Source organism: Mustela nigripes, chromosome 2 (genome assembly GCF_022355385.1).
Source record: "Mustela nigripes isolate SB6536 chromosome 2, MUSNIG.SB6536, whole genome shotgun sequence".
Classification (NCBI taxonomy): Eukaryota; Metazoa; Chordata; class Mammalia; order Carnivora; family Mustelidae; genus Mustela; species Mustela nigripes.
Window position 1 is genome coordinate 139,610,809 of NC_081558.1, and position 22,150 is coordinate 139,632,958.

A 22,150-nucleotide genomic window follows, 5' to 3' on the forward strand; every position below is an offset into this window, starting at 1 on the left:
GAGGAAGTGGTGATGCAACATGGGGGCTTAAGTGGGTAGAAGAAGAATCAATGAAACAAGATGGGATTGGGAGGGAGACAAACTATAAGTGACTCTTAGTCTCACAAAACAAACTGAGGGTTCCTGGGGGGTTGGGAGAAGGGGGGTGGGGTTATGGACATTGGGGAGGGTATGTGCTTTGGTGAGTGCTGTGAAGTATGTAAACCTGGCGATTCACAGACCTGTACCCCTGGGGATAAAAAAATATATGTTTATAAAAAATAAAAAATTAAAAAAAAAAAGTGATTGGTACCAAGACTGAGGCAGGGAGAGCACAAAATGAGCCTGGAGGATCTTGTGGTTCCAGGAAGCAAAGAAGTATGCTCAAAAAGAAATGAGGGCACACCAAAACGAAACATAAGCTAACCTGAAGGAGCTTCCAAAGGCCAAAGCTTCAATAACAGTACAAATAAGTAATAATGATTTTGGATTATAACTCATAGAATAAAAGAAATATCCATGAGTCCATACCGATAAACATAAATAATTGAATAAGTAAATGAATTTGGGAAAGGGCCACCTCTTCCATACAGAAGAATTCCAATTAATAAATATAGAAGGAATGAGAAAAATACAAAGTCACCATGAAAACACCACAGCAATCATTTTTACAAGCAACACCTACCAACGGGTACTAAAATTAGTGGATAAAAATTTCAGAAAAAAACAGGATATTTGCATAGTCTCAGCGTGTTCTCCCCTCTAAGATATTTATTAATTATAAAGGGAAAAACAGTAACTTTAGAGTGAAGAAAGTTGGCAGGTATCACCTTAAGTAAGTAATCAAAGTCAACATTATGAATAACAAGAGAGAGAGATTATGTGCTCCTTTTTTTTTTTTTTTTTTTTTGGTAAAGATTTTATTTACTTATGGGGGGACAGGGAGAGAGGGAGAAGCAGACTCCCTGCTGAGCAGGGAGCCCAACTCCAGGCTCCGTCCCAAGACCCGGAGATGATGACCTGAGCTGAAGGCAGATGCTTAACTGGCTGAGCCACCCAGGCACACCAACACTATGTACTTCTTAATGTGATTCACTGAGAAGGGCACATCATCACTTTGGTGGTATTCTTGCCAAAGATACATCACTCTAACTATGAATAAACATTACATGAAACCACATTGAGGAATAGCCTACAAAATAACTGACCAGTCCTCCTCTATAATGTCAAGAGGATGAAAGACAAAGAAACACTGAAGAACTGCCGCAGGATTGGAGGAAACCCAGCAACTAAATGCAATGTAGGATTAAGAAACAGAAAAGGAAAGTTGGGGGAAAAAGCTGATGCATAACTAAAGTCTGGAGATTACTGAGTAGTAAACAGCAATATTAACTTACTGGTTTCAGTCAGTGTGCTATGGTCATGTGACATGTTAACATGGGTGAGGAAATAAAGGAGCTTTAAGAGTATTTTAAAGTTAAAATGTTTTTTAGAAAGGAGGATAGAAATATATTTTTCCAAAAATTTCCAGACAACATTGAACTGTACCCAATAAACATAAATGATTTTTATTAAAAAAATTCATCAATATATCAAGTTAGCTTTTTTTTTTCTTGTTCATCTTTCTTTGCACTGGAATTCATGTAAATTCATCTAAATAGAAGGCAGTCTTGTGGCTGATGCATAGTTTAAATTAGCTTTGTGAGGCCATAAGAATTCTGAGATCGCACACCAGAGCCCCTAGAATGGAGACAGGAGCTTTTACAGATTAGGCTTTTTATAGACAGGGATCTGGACTCAAAAGACAAACAAGTATTTTAAAACCATTGAAAAAGTCAAATGAGCAAAGACTTCAGCATTTGAAGGTCTGTTTGAATATCAGTTCTCCCACTTGTGGATGTATAAACTAACCCACTTGGGGACTCTGGTCTCTTATTGGTTAAATAGAGACACGACATTCAAATAGTGACTTCCTAGGATTATTGTAAGAATTTTGTTTATATTTACTGTAAAATCACACTCTGTTCATACCAATTAGATGTTATTAATAAATGATGTAAAGGTCATATTTAAAATGCTCTTTGGGACACCTGGTGGCTCAGTCGGTTAAGCGTCTGCCTTCAGTGCTGGATCCCAGGACCTTGAGATCAAGGGATAAAGCCCCGAGTTGGGCTCCTTGCTGAGTGAGGAGCCTGCTTCTCCCTCTGCCTGCTGTTCCCCCTGCTTGCACTTGCTCTATCTCTGACAAATAAATAAATAAAATGTCTGTTTTGTTTTAAATAAAATGCTCTTTGAAATATAGATCTGGATGAAATGTAGTCCTTTTTAAATTTTATTATTGTTGCTCTTTCTCCCTGCAGTTAAATGAACATTTGGGAAAACAGAAGTGCTGCTAGCTTTTCTGACTTGTACAGAGCACATGGTCATTTTTCTACTTGGCAGCTAATGAAAACAACTGCTGGGATTTAGAAACCTCCTACTTAAAAGGACTATGATAGATTGTTAACACTAAATTTAAATGTTGTTAATAAGTGTCTGAAGATAACTGTAAGTTGGTAATTAATTACAAAGAGTCTCTGGAACTACGACATATTCACATTTATCATCACTACATTCCTGAAATAACAGGATGATGCAGATAGATTAGCCTCATTACCCATACAGACTCCAAGACATCTTTTAGAGAGTCTCCCATTAAGGAGGTTTGCTCCAATTCCCTTTCCCGAAATTACTATTGACCTGTTATTGACAATGGATCAAGTAATAGTGATAACTTAGTGAATGCTGTCTGTGCTTTGTTTTAAAAAGAAAACCACTATTTTATTTTCACCTAACACAAACATCAAAACACTATTCTCCCCAAGCACTTAAGTAATAAAGTATAACATTTAGTTTTGGACTCCTCTTCCAAAAGATCTCCTGGTTATACTTTCACCACTCACTCTAGTGTTCATTGTGGAGTCTCTCTCTTCAACCCATCTCTTAAATGTTATTTTCCAAAGAATTTCAGCTCCTCCTCCACTCAAATATTACACATTGTGTGATGAGAAGACCTGTCTATAAAGTGCCTGTACTTCCTAGGGACAGCATCATCTTTGCGTATATTGTTATAACAGCTTCCTAACAATTGCTATACTTGCAGTTTCTCTGCAATCCCTTCTCTGCATGGTATCCAAAAGTGATCTTTCCTCAATAATAACCTGTTCATGTTAATCCCCTGATTAAGCCCTAAGAGTTTCCCACTACCCTCAAGATTAAGCACAAGCTCTTGGTTTTCACCTTCATGATCTAACTCCTCTTAATCTATTAAGTTCCCCAATTCCAGATCTTAATCACTCCATCTGCTACCAAGACAACCTGAAATCATGTGCATTTTTCTTTTCTCTTCTTGCTCCTGCACTGGAAAGTTGTATTGCATTTATGGTACCTAAAACTGTTCTAGGCACATAAGTGTTCAATAAGTTATTGTTAAATGAATGAATGAGTGATTAAAATGTCCATCTTCACAAACAAGGCAAGTTACTAAAAAAATTAACAACTTTAATCCAAATACACAAAAATAAATAATTGGGCAATATAAATTTACAACAATAATAAAGAAAGGTAAATAAACATTTAAGTGATCATCCTTAGGGGTGCCTGGTGGGCTCAGTGGGTATGGGTAGAGTATGCAACCGGGTCATGAGTTCAAGCCTCACATTGGGTGTAGAACTTCCTTACAAAATGAAATTTAAAATAAAATTAAATTAAACAAAATTTAAAAAAATTTAAAATTTAAAATTAAAAAAAAATTTAAATTTAAAATTTAAAACAAAATTAAATTAAATTAAAACAGATAAATAAAATGATCATCCCGATGTCATATTTTTAAATAGGTTTAAAAACATTAAAAAATAGCAGTATATTTTTATTATCAATCAATTACTAAGAGAATATGCAATTTCATTCTCTGTAAAATAAGCTTAAATGGTTTCAGGACAACTTAACTTATTTTGGCGCTTAAAGTATAAAATGTGTGTTACTGACATTTATAAAACTGCATAGTTGAAGAAAGCCACTGCCTATTTAGTTTTATAAAGGCAAACATTTTTTGCTTGTTTCTTAAGAAATTTGAAGAAGCTACTGGCTCAGGAGATGAAAAACAGCCTCTTGAATACTAAGTATTGTCTGCTCTATTATACAGCATTTCTACAGAAATATGAAGAGATCCCATCAGCATTTCATGAATCTGTATGGATACATGAGAGTTTCTTATTACACAAAAGCTACTGTCTAAGTTAACTGTCCTCTATTTTCCTCTTCAGAGACAGGCAGCTGACATCCAAATCCTTATCCAATGACCTTCTGATTTCAACTCTTTCTAAACTAATTTCTTTACTTTTGATATCATAACAGGAAATAAAAAAAGGTAAGAAAATTGGGCAAAATGGATAGTGATAGCCCCAGTAGACATATGGAATGGGAAATTTTGTTCCTACTACAAATATCGATTCTTTATTTATTGATAATAAATCACATTCATAATTTCTCAATCATTATTACTTTAAGTTTTAACAGATAAATGCATGGGGTCCTATTCTTCCTGTGTGAATTATTCAAATGCAAAGGCTACAATTTTAAACAACATGATGTTATATAAATGGGACATAGAACATAGACAGGAAACAGGTCAACCATAAAGTAAGAAGTCACTGAATTGGCAAGTCCTCTCCAATAACGGTCCTAGCCTCTATGCATGTACTTGAAGATTGAAAGGCTACTTCTGTAACCAACTGGTTTGCTAAAAAGTATTCCAAAAGCGTCTATAGTCTAACCACCTCCCTAGTGTTAAAACATCTGATCTTGAACTCTTTTCCTAGACAAATTCCTGACACAATATGAAGTATTATAAGGCAACACTTCTGCATGTAACAAGCTAATCTTGCTACTATATTTGAATTTCTAATCACTGAAATGTAATTAATTTCAATGGAAAATTATTTGTATGTGAAGAAAGAACACATGACTCATCACCACAGATATACTAGTTAGACCACAGTCTGTCATATTTTGTTTATTCTAGGCAAAGCACTTAAGAAGAAACTAACTAATATAGAAGTCTCACTAAAGTGATAAAGAGGGGCACCTGGGTGGCTCAGTCGGTTAGGCTTCTACCTTTGGCTCAAGTCCTGGGATGGAGCCACACATCCCTGGCTTCCTGCTCAGTGGGGAGTCTGTTGCTCCCTCCCCCTCTGCCCCTCCCACCCCCTCTGCTTGTGTGTGAGCTCTCTCTCTCTCTCTCTCTCTCTCTGTTTTCTCTCTCTCTCTCAAATAAATTTTTAAAAATCTAGGAAAGAAAGAAAGAAAGAATTAGTATAAAAATTTGTAATATAAGGAATTTTTAACTACTTGAATGTAAGCTCTATGAGGTCATGGTCTTATTTTTCACTGTAATGTACTCAACACGTGAAAGATTGCTTGCACATTATAAGTACTCAATAAATACTCAATAAATGTTGAATAAATTAAATGAATATGAATGAAGAACTGGAAAAGATATACTTAACAAAACTACAAAAGTTACCTTCAAAGATTTAAAAGCTATTGAAAAAGAAAATATTAGACATATTCTGCAGAACTTCAGACAGCAAAACTAGAAGCAACAGATAAGAATTACAAAATAATTTCTAATAAATAAAGTTAGAATGATATACCAAGAAAACCAGGAGTTTCCTTTTCTGACTGATTTTAGATTAGGTGACCTTTACTGTCCTTTCCAAATTTAATGTCATAAATACAAAAAAAAAATTTATTTTCCAGCATTTTTTCAACTGATTGCTACAACTGCTATTATAATTTTGTAACGATGGCAATACTTGTGTAATTTTTTTAATCTGTCACTTACAGATTACAAACTGTATATATTTGTTATGAGAGAAGTTCATCTAATAATATATATAGTATTCAAAATATTTGACCATTTTACCCAAATAGTAAGTGTTCCAATAATAATATAAATCACATATCAAGGGGTTGGTTATAAATTTTCTCCAAATTAAAAAAATATACTACAGATTTAATGCAATTCTTACCAAAATTCCAATGACAATTTTCACAGAAATAGAACAAACAGCCCTAAATTTGTATGGAACCACAAAAATGACCAAATACTCAAAGCAATCTTGGGCAAGAAGAATAAAGCTGGAGGGGGGTGCCTGGGTGGCTCAGTGGGTTAAGCCGCTGCCTTCGGCTCAGGTCATGATCTCAGGGTCCTGGGATTGAGTCCCGCATCGGGCTCTCTGCTCAGCAGGGAGCCTGCTTCCCTCTCTCTCTCTCTCTACCTGCTTCTCCATCTACTTGTGATCTCTCTCTGTCAAATAAATAAATAAAATCTTTAAAAAAAAAAAAAGAATAAAGCTGGAGGCATCACACTTTCTGACTTCAAAGTATATTAGTAAGCTATAGTAATCAAAACTGTATAGTATTGGCACAAGAACAGACACAGATCAATGAAACAGAATTGAGAGTCCAGATATAAACCTACACATAAATGGTCAATTGATTTATGACAAAGGATGTGAGAATTCACAGTGGGAAAAAGGTAGTCTCTTCAAAAAATGGTTGGGGAAAACTGGACAGCCACATGCAAAAGATCAAAATTAGATCCCTATCTTCCAACACACACAAAAATCAACATAAAATGGATTAAAGTCTTAAAAATAAAACCTGAAACCATAAAATACCAAGAAGAAAATATAGGGGTAAACTTCTAGGCATCAGTCTTGACAATGGTATTTTTGAATTTGACATCAAAATCAAAGGCAACAAAAGTAAAAAATAAACAGATAAGATTATAAGAACTAAGAAGCTATTCTGCAGCAAAGAAAACCATCAACAAAATGAAAAAAGTCAATCTAGCAAATAGGAGAAAATATGTGCAAATCATATAACTGGTAAGGGGATAATATCCAAAATGCATAAAGAACTCATACCACTCAACAACATAAAACAAAAACAAAAACAAAGCAAGCCATCTGATTTAAAAATGGGCCAAGAACCTGAATAGACATTTTTCTAAAGAAGACATACAAATGGCCAACAACTATAAAAAGGTACTCAACATCATTAACCACCAGGGAAATGCAAATCAAAACCTCAATGAGGTATCACCTCATACCTGTTATGAAGGCTATTATCAAAAAGATAAGCAGCAATGAGTGTTGTCAAGGATGTGGAGAAAAAGGGACCCTTGTGCACTATTGGTGGGAATGTAAATTGGTGCAGCCACTATGGAAAACAGTATGGAGTTCCTTCAGAAAACTAAAAATAGAACTACCATATGATACAGCATTTCCACTTCTGGGTATGTATTCAAAGGAAATGAAATCACTATTTTTAAATGAAATCACTACCACTATGTGCATCCTCATGTTGACTGCATAATTATTTCCAATAGCTATGACTAACTCATAAATACAGAGAAGAAATTGGTGGTTGCCAGAGGTAAGGGACGGTAACTGGTCAGAATGGATGAAGGAGCTCAAAAAGAACAAACTTCCAGTTACAAGATAAATAAGTTCTGGTGATATAATGTACATCATCGCGACTATAGTTAACACTACTGTATTGTAATTTGAAAAGTTGCTAAAAGAGTAGATCTTAAAATTTCTCATCACACACAAAAAAATGATAACTATGTGAGATGGTGGATTTCAACTAAACTTACTGTGGCAATTGCTTTGCAATATATACATATATCAAATCATCATGTTGTATACCTTAAACTAATACAATGTTACATATCAATTATATCTCAAGATGTCTGGGAGGAAGAGATACATAAATAGTTCTCTATTTGATGGGGAAGGCACACCATCAAGGCTAGAACTTATAAAGTCAAATAATGTGACATTTAATTACAAAAAATTTAAACTCTGCATGGCAAAAGAATACATAAACAAAATTAAAAGATAAACAACACATATAATATATATTAAAAAGTTTTGATAACCTTAATTTATAATGCACTCCTACAAAGCAATATGGGAGAAACAATCTAAGTGTGCCTGGGTGGGTCAGTTGGGTAAGCAACCGACTCTTGCTTTCAAGGCTCAGGTCATGGACTCAGGGTTGTGGGATGGAGCTCCTGGGTGTGAAACCTGCTTGAGATTCTGTCTCTCCCTCTCTCTTTACCCTTACTCTACCTCTAAAAAAAAAAAACATGGAAGAACAATCTAATAGAAAATTGGGAAAATATAAATAGGCAAATTATGGATGATAAGGGAATGAACACTCCAAAAGATATTCAAGTTCTAATAATAAAGAAGTACACATTAAAACAAAAGGGCGCCTGGGTGGCCCAGTCAGTTAAGCATCTGACTCAGAGTTCTGAGCTCAAGCCCCGTATGGGGCTCTGTGCTGAGTGAAGATTCTGCTTAAAATTCTCTCTCATTGGGAGAAGGGGGGTGGGGTTATGGACATTGGGGAGGGTATGTACTATGGTGAGTGCTGTGAAGTGTGTAAACCCGGCAATTCACAGACCTGTATCCCTGGGGATAAAAATATATTATATGTTTATAAAAAATAAAAAAATAAAAATAAATAAATAAATAAATTCTCTTTCTCTCTCTCTCTCTCTCTCTCTCTCTCTCTCTCTCTCTCCTTCTGCCCCTCCCCTACATGGGCAGGGAGAGAGGGCACTCACACATGTTCTCTCTCTTCCTAAAATAAATAAGTCTTTAAAAAGAAAAAAGAGACTTTTTGCTCTCCCAATAGCAAAATGACCCTAACCTCTATGAGAATTACAAGGAATATGTTATAAGAGGTTGGGTTTGATGTGTTTGTGAAAGGTGGTTAAAGACAGGTTAAGTCAGTTGCCGTTGGGTTGGCAGGGTTGGCAGTCAGAAAGAAAGACATGACAGCAAGAAAAACTAGAATCTAGAAACTTGTAGGAGCCCATGGATGGCTAGAACTCTCTAGAACTGCAGAACCTCTGTCTCTCACTGCTTCCAAATTTCTAGCTTTAATGATGGGGTGAAAGCAGAAGCATTAGCACATTTCCTCAAAAAGCTAAACATGCACCAGCACTTGTCTAGGAGTCTCAGATCAGGAGCTGGGGGTGGGGCTGGGGGGGCTGCTGGTGATGTACAGGGCAGCCACCCTGCTTTAACAAGGTGAGGGGGCAGAGCATTAGCAATGGGCATGTACAGCAACAGCTTCTGTCTCCAAAAGACCAGCTGCTTTACTCTCTTTTTCCAAAGGGCAAGTAGATTTTCCTGTGGTCAAAAGAACCCACAAAATGCAGGGAAGGAATTCTGGAAATCATGATTTCTCACTCAGCTGACACACTGCAAAGCCACCACAGATAACTATAATAATGAAAGCGATAAACATGTAAAGTGCTTTCTATGTGTCAAGCACAGGTTTAATTCTTGACAGTTCTTGGAAGGAATTCTAGTGCTATCCTTGAAACTTTCAGATACAGAAAGTGAAGCACGGAATGACTAAACAATGTCTGAACCAAGGCAGTTTGATTTTAGAGCTGTACTATTGACAACTACTCTATTATTATTAACCAGATACGATGAGAGTGTGGTCAAAGAACATTCATATTGTGGGAGGCTTTGGATCACATGGACATTTAATAAAATGCATTTAATGGCAGAAGCCCTATTCATTTTGAGCAGGCACATGGTGAAAATAAGACCTGGGAGCCATCTGAGGTTTTTTTCAACATCAAAACAAAAACAAAAACAAAATGAATAACAAATGACCCACCTACACAATTTACATTGTGATGATCACAGTTTCTTTTACATTTAAAATTTTAAAAATTCATTCTCTACAACAAACATATATCTAAAGATTTTAAAAGAGCACTACAATACTTTACAAGTTCTAGGCATTCCTATCCTTCGTGATTGCAAAGCTGCATTTCTAGATGATTAGAAAAAAAAAAAAAAAAAAAAACAACTTTGTAGTTAAGCATTGAATATCCCACAGTGAAATAACCAAAAGTAGAATGAATCTGCTCTAGAAGCACACCGAGAGAGACAGATCTTGTATTAATTTAAATTCCATAAGGTCTTCCCACTACCTGTTTTATCTTGGAAAAATGTTTTTATTTAACCCAGTTCCCTTGACCTAGGAGGCATTTTGAACTGTTATGGAAGTGTTTTCTTTGTCACACTATCACTGCAGAGCCCTTGATAGTCAGAATATTCCGAAAGGGCACAGATTAGTCCCACAATACGAAAGAGTCCTGTCCAAAATGCCAATAGCACCCCCATGAGAAAGCTCTAACCATTTGCTACTAGTCTAGCCAAGGTGGACAATTCCAACTACTCTACATTAGATCCACGAGGCTTCAATACTAAATCTATTTCAGTTTAATATTTTAACTAAGATCAGTCTGTGAAATTATTTCTATTTCTATAATATACTGCTGAGCCAGCAAAATTTATTATGACCTTTCTGGAAAAAACTTCTCTGTATTCCCAAATACAAAATGAGCTTACATGCCTTTTGATGAATCAATTTCATAAGTATAAATTTACTGTAAGGAAAAACTAAACAAGTCTGTACAAAAAAATGAAGATGCAAGAATTCACTGTAACATTGTTTATGAGAGGAAGTAGGTGGACATTTATATCCATTGAAAAAATATTAGTTAAATGAATGATGGCATGATTAAGACATCACTACTTCATGTAGCACTAAGAAAGAAACAATAAATTGCCAATTAAACTAACAATTATTTATCTCTTGTGATTTTTATCCAAAGGGTTTCTTTAGATTTATTAAGAAATTTCTATCATATATATATATAGTCCTGAGCATACTTAAAAAGGATAAGAAGGTCAAGTAAGTAGGCTATATACAGTATTCTTTCAATTACCTTCATGATTGGCTTGACTCCTTTGAATCACTTTTCAACTCTTCATGATAGATGCCTCTGTTTTTTCATCCAGTATCTCCTCTGTGCCACCATGAGCATGGGTGAGGCAGCATGTCACAGACGAGTGCCCTTCTTCGGTCTTAAGGATTTTCTTCCTAGACACTGATACCCATTTTGCAAGTTTTGATGTTGGTGCTATTTTGATCTTGTAAGAAGATGCCAATAAAAGGTTTCAGACAACAACCAAGACAAATGCCTCTTCCTTATTTGATCCTTCAGTTGTTTGTTGACTGAATCAGTAATGGCTTGTAGTTGTCTAACCATGACAGCAGGAACCAAGTTTGTGTATAGGCAGACAGTCCACTGTCACAGAAACTGCCTGGCTCACTGCAATGACACGATGCCATCAGTTGAAACACTTCTCTATTTCAAGGGTGGTAAAATGTAAACAAAGTGCTACTTGTAGTCAGTGAAATGTAGCTTTGGTACCGTCACTTTATGGATGGGAGCATAAGATGCTTAAATCTCTTCTTGCCCATAAAATCACACTGCCAGGAAGTCAACAAGCCAGGGCTTAAAGAGAGGTCTCATAAAATACTGTGTTTCAGATCCCCCATCTGGTATTCAGTAGATGTAACATTACACTTCACTCCTCTTAATCTCAAGAATTCTTATAAACTAGATCTGTGTGAATTATTCATCTCCATTCCCCACTCCCAACCATGCCTTGCTCCCTATTTTTCTATTAAAATGTAATGCCTTCTCAATAGACATATTTACTTTGTTTTTAGTACTTCTAATTTTCTCTGCTGACTGAGAGAAATATACAATTATGTACAAATAAGATAAGTGCTCTTAACGGGAATCACTATGTTAGCTTTAATGTATTGGCTGGAGTTTTCTATTAGGTCCCTAAAGAAATTTTCTTTTAGTTTCCTCTCCATCTCAAGCTATTTTCTACATGGCTGTGGATGGCAGTGGATGGCTGTGGATGTGTAGGATGAACATCCTACACATAACTACAACAACCTACAGCTATATATATTTTTTCAGCTTCTAAATTTTTATTTCATATGATCTTGTAACTCCTTGCCTATTTAGTCTGTGGTATAATATTTTTCGTATTGTGAGCCATAAAAGGCTTACTGGTAACAACTACTATTGTTATACTGTAGGGATACTCGATAATTTAAACCAGACAAGTCATCTATAATTTGTGAGCTTAAAAAAACTCAGAATTGTAAGTATCAGATTACATCTATAATTGTACAAGTAACCAAATGAGGATATCATATATCATAGTAATTTTTAATCACTTGGCTTTCATTATATTGCACATTTTCACTTAAATAGATGATAGATTTTTTTTTCAGCACTAATGAATGCTCCCTTTTCCCTTTTCCCTGGAGTTACTTAACAAGTATAACAAAGCTTGTTATAGAATTCATAGAATTCTGGGGTAAAGAAAGATACCAGGGTTTTTATTCAAATTGAAGAAAAATATAAAGAAAAAGATGAAGAAGATTTTTATCTCAAATCCAGGTTTGGCCGCATCTGTCTTATGCAGCAGAGAGATCTTTCCTAACCTATCAGTGTAATCCTGCTGAAATGGCATCGCTGCATTAATTTGCCAGCTACCTTCAGTTATTCAGATGGTTTCCCAGTCTTAAATTGTTTATTGGCTGCTTGCCTATTGTCCTGTAGTTTGTTTTCATCAGTCTGAACACAGAGTTGGATTACTGGTGTAGCTCATGTAGGTTTTATTCTTCCTCTCTCAGTGAAATGCTAATGTGTTGAAACCCGTGCCTGCTGTTCAATCTCAGAGTCTTATGTTTTGACAAAAGCCCCAGAACCACATAGCTTATACATAGTGACTCCTCTTATACACACAGAGATATCTGACATGTTTGCCTTGACATTTATGTGCTAACAGATGGGGCTTCCCATTTAACACTAAGGTGGAGAACCCCCAAGTCACACTGAATAGTTTGCTTCTCTGGATAAGACACAAGAGTAGAGAAGAACACATTTTAATCATTCAGCAAGCACATCATAGATCTTTTATGCTGTCAACTGTACTGGTGTCCTTGAAACACGGAGAGCAAGCACTTCTCATTCCTTTTGAGAATTTGTGCATTTACCGAAGGCTGTGTATAAAATTAAATTTTAACAGCCTTCCTGTCTAAGGCATAGATCTGGAACTCAAATAATGTGATTTCACCTTGTCCTAGCCTAATTTGAGGACAGGGACATTTATACCAATATTAGGTTATTGTTTCCTGCTTCTTTTAATTTAGTATCTAAAACATCAATGCCCTCAACTTCTTTACAGTCATCTTTTTGATGGGTATATGTCACCAATTGCCTACCATATTTCTCTACTCCTAGCCTTCAAGAATGAGAATAAATTCTTAAAAAAAAAAATCTTTTAAACCTGCAGTTTGGTAACATTACCAATTTGTGATCTTCAGGCTGCAGGGAGCCTTCAATGGTACATAGATATCTTGAAGAAATTGTTCATTACAACTTGTTTCTTCTATATCACCTCTGAGGTCCAGTCTATTCAGTATCTAGTCCCTACTATTCCACTGCAGTTGTTCTTACCAACCTAGCCATTACCTCCAATATATCCAATTCCATGTATAATCTGCAGTTCTTAGCTTTTAATTCTATGAAATCACTTTCTGATAATAGTCTTCCTATCTCTTTAGGGACTCCTTTAAAGACTGCTTTGCAAATTCTATTCCTTTACCCAATCCTAAAGGCTGGCACCATCTGGGCTTCCTTCTCAGCACTCTTTACTTCATACCCTCCCTCTCTTCTTGGCCATTTCTTCCCCATGTGTGGTTTCAAATACCACCGAAATATTGATCATAATATCATCTATACCTTTGGAATCTGATCTTTTGCCTCAATTTTTTTTTGACTGTCAAATCCATGTTCCTAACTTCCTACACAACACCTCCATTGAATGTATCACTGGTATCTCAAACTCAGCATGTTTAAGCTGAACTTGTCATCATGCCTACTAATCTCCTCTCTTCTTTGTTTCCTATTTCAGAATATATCTTATCATTTATCCAGTTGCCCAAGCAAGAAATCTGAACATCATTCTTATCTCAGTTCTTACCAGGATCTCCTACAACCAATGAGTCACTGAGTACTAACTTTACTATTCCCTTAATACTTCTCAGACCTGCTCTCAAAGTTCATTTCTACAGCTCACTCATTGACAGTTCTTGACTGAATCTCTACAATGTCTTAGCTCTCTCTCCATCCATCCTTCTCCCTTTTCCAGAGTGACATCCAAATGCACAAACTGTATCACATCATTTCACTGCTTAGCATCCTTACTGGCTACCCTTCAACTCCAGGAGGAAAGAAATATAATATCATACAGGATCTTTCAGAACTGAAATCTTGTCTTTTGTGCAGTGGTATCACTCTACATACCTTTATACCACATGCACATTTGTGGCTAAGCTCAACTGCACTCTGAGCCCTCATGCTGAATTAGATACTCACCAGGCGGCAATTGCACCTTAAGATATTTGCCTAGAGGAGTTATTATATCTTATCACAATTATTTTTCTCTCTTCATTCTCAGTCTCTTAAAAGAAAGAAATTTATTTCATTTCTAGGCTCCACGACACCTGGTACATAGTAAGAATTCAACAAGTGTTTGTTGAGCATATGTCTGATTATAATTGTTTGTGAAAATATAAAAATTTTGTCTCTTAGTATATTCAATGCCTTTTCTTTATTGAAAAATATGGTTTAAGGAAACACCATTTTTGTCCATTCAAATGAATTCAGAAATTTGAATAATCAAAATGGAACAAAAATAAAAATGTCAAAGTGAAAATCAAGAGAAAGATCAAATGATACCATAAATCAAGATTATGAATTACACAGTCCTTGAGAATAATTTTTTAATTCTAAAGATGCTTTTAAAAGCTTTAATTGGCATATGCCTAGAGGTGATTTTGATTTTATAGTTGAATTTAAAATATTAAGAAAATAAGATCTGGTATGGTCAAGGCAAGAAAAGGGACAAATGTCACTTATTCCACCCAACAACCATTTAACAGCCTTCTAGATTTGCAAAAATCAATGTGGATTTTTCAAAGACTTACATATAATCAAAATTTGCCTCCAAATTTTGGATTGCCCAGTCAGATAAAGAGCAAGAAATTCAATATATCTGAATTTCAACAGGATTAGTAATTTCTATTTTGTTTTCCACAAACATCAACAAATAGAAAGGTATGAAACTGACTCCCAGCTAAGGTTATATATAATCTCAGTTGTATTTAAAATAAACTCAAGGATGTCATAACATTTTTTTTTAAATCTAAACTAGAAATTCACTTTCATGTTAAAAATTGGTATCACTGGGTCGCCTGGGTGGCTCAGTCAGTTAAGCAGCTGCCTTTGGCTTGGGTCATGATCCCAGAGTCCTGAGATTGAGTCCCACATCGGGCTCCTTGCTCAGTGGGGAGCCTGCTTCTCTCTCTGCCTCTGCCTGCCACTCTGCCTGCTTATGCTCTCTATCTCTTGCTCTCTGAGAAATAAATAATAAAGATCTTTTTTTAAAAAGTGGATATCACCTTTTAGATTTTGTATTGAGGATTGCCAAATCCAACAGTGATTTGGGATTATAACAGGCAGAAAACCTAGAGACTCACATTGAAAATACTATATAAAATAATAAGACTTACTTGTAAATGAGAAGAATTTCATCACTTGATTTCTTAAAAATCACATTGTATATTGATTTTAATGTTCTAGATGAGATCTAAATAGCCAAAACAGACACAAAATTTATAATTATGAATATAGTTCAGTGATAGATAGCTATTAATATAAATGCTTTGATATACAGAATAGCTCAAAGCTATTTCTACAGAGAAAAAAATCAGTATAGCACTAATGAGTAAATTATACCCTTCTTCCTTCTTAAATATGTGGATAAGTAATAAGATTCCTAATTAAATTATTCCTTGTAGATTAGAAAGTAAAAACCAATGTATTAAACATTTTAATATGTTAGAAGAAATTAAAGATGCACTAAGTAATTATCATAGAAAAATCATGCACCTAAAAAACATATGATGGAAAATTAGAGAAATGGCTGAAGTATCTTGAAATAAATTAATGTGTCCTGGAACTGACATAGAAGACTGAAAATTAATTTACTAAACAAATAGTGACACATAAATAGAAGAGGAAACTACTTTTAGTTACAACAACATTAGGAATCAAATGAGAAAATATGCTATTAGAAGCCATGAAACTTTCTGGAGAGTAACTGAAATATATATATTGCCTTACAAAGTACATGTCTTTGAACACAGAAATTCACTTCTATGTCTTGATCCTACTTAAATTGAGGGGTAAATATGCAAATGTGTTTGAAGAAAGATATTTACCATTTATAGTAATAGAAACTGAAATCATACTTAATTTTAAATGATTTATGCAACAAATTATAGTATATATACATAATGTAATGTTATTCAATCATTAGAAGTTACTCTGAAATATATATTTATTATTTAAAATACATTTCTACAAACAATATGAATTACTCTTTGTAAGAAATGATGAATTTTTTTTTAATGTACCATGAAAAAATGTTGAAAAAGAAAAATAAAACTGAGGGCATCATGTTGCCAGATTTTAAGCTTTTCTACAAAGCTGTGATCACCAAGACAGCATGGTACTGGCATAAAAACAGACACATAGACCAGGTGAACAGAGTAGAGAGCCCAGATATGGATCCTCAACTGTATGGGCAAATAATCTTCGACAAAATAGGAAAAAATATACAGTGGAAAAAAGACAGTCTCTTCAATAAATGGTGCTGGGAAAACTGGACAGCTATATGTAGAAGAATGAAACTCGACCATTCTCTTACACCGTACACAAAGATAAACTCGAAATGGATAAAAGACCTCAATGTGAGACAGGAATCCATCAGAATCCTAGAGGAGAATGTAGGCAGTAATCTCTTTGATATCAGCCACAGCAACTTCTTTCAAGGTATGTCTTTAAAGGCAAAGGAAACAAAAGCAAAAATAAACTTTTGGGACTTCATCAAAATCAAAAGCTTCTGCACAGCAAAGGAAACAGTCAAGAAAACAAAGAGGCAACCCATGGAATGGGAGAAGATATTTGCAAATGACCGTACAGATAAAAGGTTGATATCCAGGATCTATAAAGAACTCCTCAAACTCAACACACACAAAACAGATAATCATATCAAAAAATGGGCAGAAGATATGAACAGACACTTCTCCAATGAAGACATACAAATGGCTATCAGACACATGAAAAAATGTTCATCATCACTAGGCCTCAGGGAGATTCAAATTAAAACCACATTGAGATATCACCTTACACCAGTTAGAATGGCCAAAATTAGCAAGACAGGAAACAACATGTGTTGGAGGGGATGTGGAGAAAGGGGAACCCTCTTCTACTGTTGGTGGGAATGCAAGTTGGTACAGCCACTTTGGAGAACAGTGTGGAGATTCCTCAAGAAATTAAAAATAGAACTTCCCTATGACCCTGCCATTGCACTCCTGGGTATTTACCCCAAAGATACAGATGTAGTGAAAAGAAGGGCCATGTGTACACCAATGTTTATAGCAGCAATGGCCACAGTCGCCAAACCATGGGGAGAACCAAGATGCCCTTCAACGGATGAATAGATAAAGAAGGTATGGCCCATATACACTATGGAGTATTATGCCTCCATCAGAGAGGATGAATACCCAACTTTTGTATCAACATGGATGGGACTAGAAGAGATTATGCTGAATGAAATAAGCCAAGCAGAGAGAGTCAATTATCATATGGTTTCACTTACTTGTGGAGCATAAGGAATAATACGAGGACCTGGGGAGATGGAGAGGAGAAGGGAGTTGGGGGAAATTGGAGGGGGAGATTAACCACGAGAGACTGTGGAGTCTGAGAACCAAACTGAGAATTTTGGAGGGGAGGTGATGGGAGGTTGGGTGAGCCTGGTAGTGGGTATTATAGAGGGCATGTATTGCATGGAACACTGGGTGTGGTGCATAAATAATGAATTCTGGAACACTGAAAAGAAATAATAAATAAAATAAAGGGGGAAAAAGTACCATGAAAGAAATAGGCCAAGGTTAAACTGGATTAATTAAGTAGGTAGAACCATATGAAATACAAGCAAATAACAGATTTAGAGCTTAATAACACCTTAGATGTAATTAATGAATACAAAAAACATAAGGTGTGATGTAGCAGTAGAAGTAGTAATAGCCTCCAGATCTGGTGAGTGATAAAGGCATGATTCAAACTGAGGCAGATTGGTTTTGGAGACTATATACTGAACTGCTTGATATACATGCTGCTTCTCTGCCAATAAATACTCAATCAGTTTAGCAGGAAATAAAACCATGCACCTAAAATCATATAACTAGGCAAGAATTGAGAATTACTGGATGCCAGGTAGCTCAGGCACTTAGGTGTCCAACTCTTGACTTCAGCTCAGGTCATGATCTCAGGGTCAGAATCAAGCCCCATATAAGGCTTCACTGGACATGGAGCCTGCTTAAGAGTCTCTCTCTCTCCCTCTGCCCCTCTCGCCCCTCAAAAAAAAAAAAAAAAAGGAATTGAGAATTATCAAGAGGCAAAAAAGCTGTTACATGAGTATACAGATGAGTATATAGGAAATAGGCTTGGAAATTGAAGTAAGAGTAGATTTAAGAAGTTGAAAGCAACTTTTGTAATTTATAAAAACACAGAAGCTGAGGGTGATACAGGCCATATAGAATGTAGTGGTAAACAAACAAACAAACAGAACAACAACAAAAAACCTCACACCCCATGCAGGAATCTCTTCCCTACGAATCTGCAGTCAGCCAGTCTGTTCTCCTGGGTATTTTTGGTGAGTCAGTCTAATTTCACATACTCTTCCAGTTATAGCTGTAGAGTTCTAATCTTTAGAAGTTTCTTAAATTGAACAAAACCTCCTTTTCCAACTTCTACACATTAAACCCAGGAGTGTCCTAAAAGGAAACAAATGTTCTATCTCTTCTATATAATGTTACACATCACTGAAAACAACTATCTTGGGCATTTCATTTCAGCTTTTTCTTCTCACAAAATATCTGTAAGGTTCTTTCATAAATACAACACCTGTTTGGTGAGCATATTCTGTTCTAGAGTAAAAAAAAACTTTGTATGAAAGAGTGACTAAAGATGCTCTTTGCCTCTAGGTCAGAACAGAGTGTAGTGGGAGTACGAAAGATAGATTAACTAACCCTGACTCAGAGGGAAGGAAAAAAGTTTCACAGTCAAGGTGAAATTTCAGCTGATGATTAATTAATGAGCTTTTCTAGCAGACATGATACCAAGCACAGTAGAAGAGTTTGATTTTTTTGGTAGAACAGAAACTATTGTGCCTGGGAAGTCACCAGCAAAAAGAATGGTTAAAGACTAGGTTAAAGTGATAGCAAAAAGCACAATCATTGGGTCTTCTGGGCTGGAGCAAGGAATTTGCATCTTAGTCTATGAAAGGTCTGAGTGGGAAAAGCTGGTTTTCTGATGAATATTTTTAAATGAGCACTCTGGCAGTTTTGTAGAACATAGACTCCAAGGGAATGAATGGAAGTAGGGAGATCAGTTGGAGGATAATGCAGTCATACAGTTGGAAAGAATGGCAGCTTGGTCGATGTTCCGGGCAAATGAAGCCTAAGGAAGTAAGTAAATTCAAAAATTGTTCTAGAGGTAAAATTGACAGGACTTGCCAATGCATAAGGGAAAAAAGTGAAAAACTAAGATTTGTAAGAATTTGGCTTGAGCAATGGCAGTATCTTTTAGGGAGATGAGAAAATTGAGGGTGGTACAAGTTTAGAGAATAAACTCAAGATGCTGGTATTGAATATGCCTCTGTGTGTGTGTGTGTGTGTGTGTGTGTGTGTGTGTGTGTGTGTGTGAGTGATATGTCTATCAGACATCCACGTGTGGGTGCCAGGCATTAGAATTCTCAGGAAAAGTTCTTGGATAAAGATATGAATTAGAGAGTGCTGAAAGCACCAAACCAGAAAATACCATCTAGGGAAGAGAAGAAGACCAAAGACAAAACTCTACTTCCTACGTTCTATAGAAATCAATTAGAAAGGAGACATTAGCCAAAGGGCATGAGAAGAAATGGATGTGAAGTATGAAGAAAGGGTGAAGTGTCACAAAAGACAAGAAAGGAGAGTATTTTGAGAAGGTGGAAATAGTCAGTCGTGTCCAATATCATGAAGAAATAGAGAAATGGCTATTGGGTCTGTTAGGATGGAAGTTACTAGTCACTGTGACTGGCTAGAGTAGAGTCAGGGAGTGAGGTAGATTCATGCCCATTTAAAATAGGTGGACCAGACAATGGAAATGAGGTGATGGAGATGGTGTGGATACTTCTGTGGGGAAATTTTTGTAAATTCTTTCCTGAAACTAGAAATCCATTCCCCTTATAATCTCTTAATCTACTACATTATATAGATTATCTCAGGGAAAGAAAAAGATGCTAAGTTTAATATATTGCCTGGCACATACTTGCACTGGATATCCTTTGCCTTTTCAGATCAGTTCTGCAGTCTTCACTATCCTGCTCTGTGCTCTGGCTTCAGCCAGGGTCTATTACATTCAGCTTTCTCGTTGGGTTTTGGATGGGAGACACCAGTAGAAGGAGAGATGGTAAAAGAGGGCACAGAATTCAGGGTATTTTTTCTCTGTATTTTGCTTGGTGGTCCAAGGTTTGGCAGTAGTTTTCTCTTGCCTTGTCACTCTTTGGCTTCCTGTAATATCTACCTTTTCCTTGTCCTTTCAAGCATAAAGAGGATAATAGCTTCCTGCTATTTGCCAGCCTGTCCTTGGGTATTTCACCATTCTTGATTGATTCCTGCAGCCCTACCTACACTTTATAACCATCCCCTTTACTCAAGTTTTTTCAGTTGCCCTTTGGAGTGTGCTATTTCTTTCCTACTGGGACCCTGACTGATACAGCCCTCAAAAGGGTTTGTTGAAAGTATGTGGACTATATTTTTCTTACAGAATGCATGCTTTATGGTCATTGTCAAATATTTCAGTCTTTTCTGGAATAAGGCAGGGCAGTCGGGAATGGTAGGAAAAGCAGAGAAGAAAGAAAGGGAGGGAAAGAGGGGAAGACCAGTTACCATCCTAGCCACTGAAATTTTCACTCTGTCTTCCACTGAATAAGCTGTCTCAATTTTCTCCAAGTCAGTCCTGCTTTGTCACAAAAGCCAGCCTTTCAGAATGCAATCTCCAACATGCTAAATACATATCTCTGGGATTTCAGGTCCCTTTATTTTAAATAGACTTAGATATATAATAGTGTGTTATATTCAGATAACACATTAAAGAATTAAAATTTCCTTGGGTCTCTAGGTTGATAATACAGTATCTCAGCCTCCTGAGCCAGATGTATAATGCCAGGTATTTGCTTCCTGACAAGAGGTTTTATATCAAGGCAGGTTCTAAGAAAATTTCCCTGACTGATTTAAATTATCATGCTATAGCCACTGATGTTAGTCACAAAGATTTGGGGGGACAATAATTTTTTCTTATTATCGAATTAATTAAAAGGATACATGGACTCCTTGGGATATTTCCTTTCAGTGAGAAACCATGTTTTTATTTATTTATTTGTTTATTTATTTAACACACAGAGAGAGAAATCACAAGTAGGCAGAGAGGCAGACAGAGGGGGCAGGAAGCAGGCTCCCCGCTGAGCAGAAAGCCTGACATGGGGCTCCATCCCAGGACCCTGGGATCATGACCTGAGCCGAAGGCAGAGGCTTAACCCACTGAGCCACCCAGGTGCCCCGAGAAACCATGTTTTGTGGACAAAAATATTTAATTTTTGTCACAGAAATAGAAAGGGCATATTTTCTTCTGCATTTTATTTATCTTTTGTGTTGAGCTATAAGGTTTAATCTAAGTTTCTAGGGAAAAAATGTAGACTGAAAAAGCCTAAAATATATTAAAGTCCTTCTATGGTGGACATGTCATTTTGCCAGTCACATCTAGTTTCCCCTCAACCTATGTTTCCTTTTCCAATCTCAATATAAAAGAAATTTTAACCATACTAGATTTTTCCTCCAAAAAATACCCTTACATGAACAACCCTATAAGGTACTATCCTAATTATCATAAAGCTTCACAAAGTTTTGTGTCCAGAGTGTAGGAAACTAATTTTTAAAAGAAACTTTGAATGAATGGGCTGGGGAAATAATTTCATCTATT

At 36.0% G+C, this 22,150-nt stretch overlaps 1 long non-coding RNA gene across 4 annotated transcripts in view; it reads right to left on the reverse strand.

The window, feature by feature from the left end:
* The window catches only part of LOC132012115 (uncharacterized), a 196,068-nt gene that overhangs the window by 6,205 nt on the left and 167,713 nt on the right, over positions 1-22,150 (reverse strand). For 2 of the 4 annotated variants that reach the window (XR_009402528.1, XR_009402530.1), the window contains exons 3-4: positions 15,577-15,653; positions 10,856-11,242 (exon numbers count right to left, since the gene is read on the reverse strand). The exons of 1 other annotated variant lie outside the window; for it this stretch is intronic. This is a non-coding gene — a long non-coding RNA (uncharacterized LOC132012115). The remainder of the gene's footprint in view (positions 1-10,855; positions 11,243-15,576; positions 15,654-22,150) is intronic. One more of the 4 variants, XR_009402531.1, reaches the window with a different exon arrangement.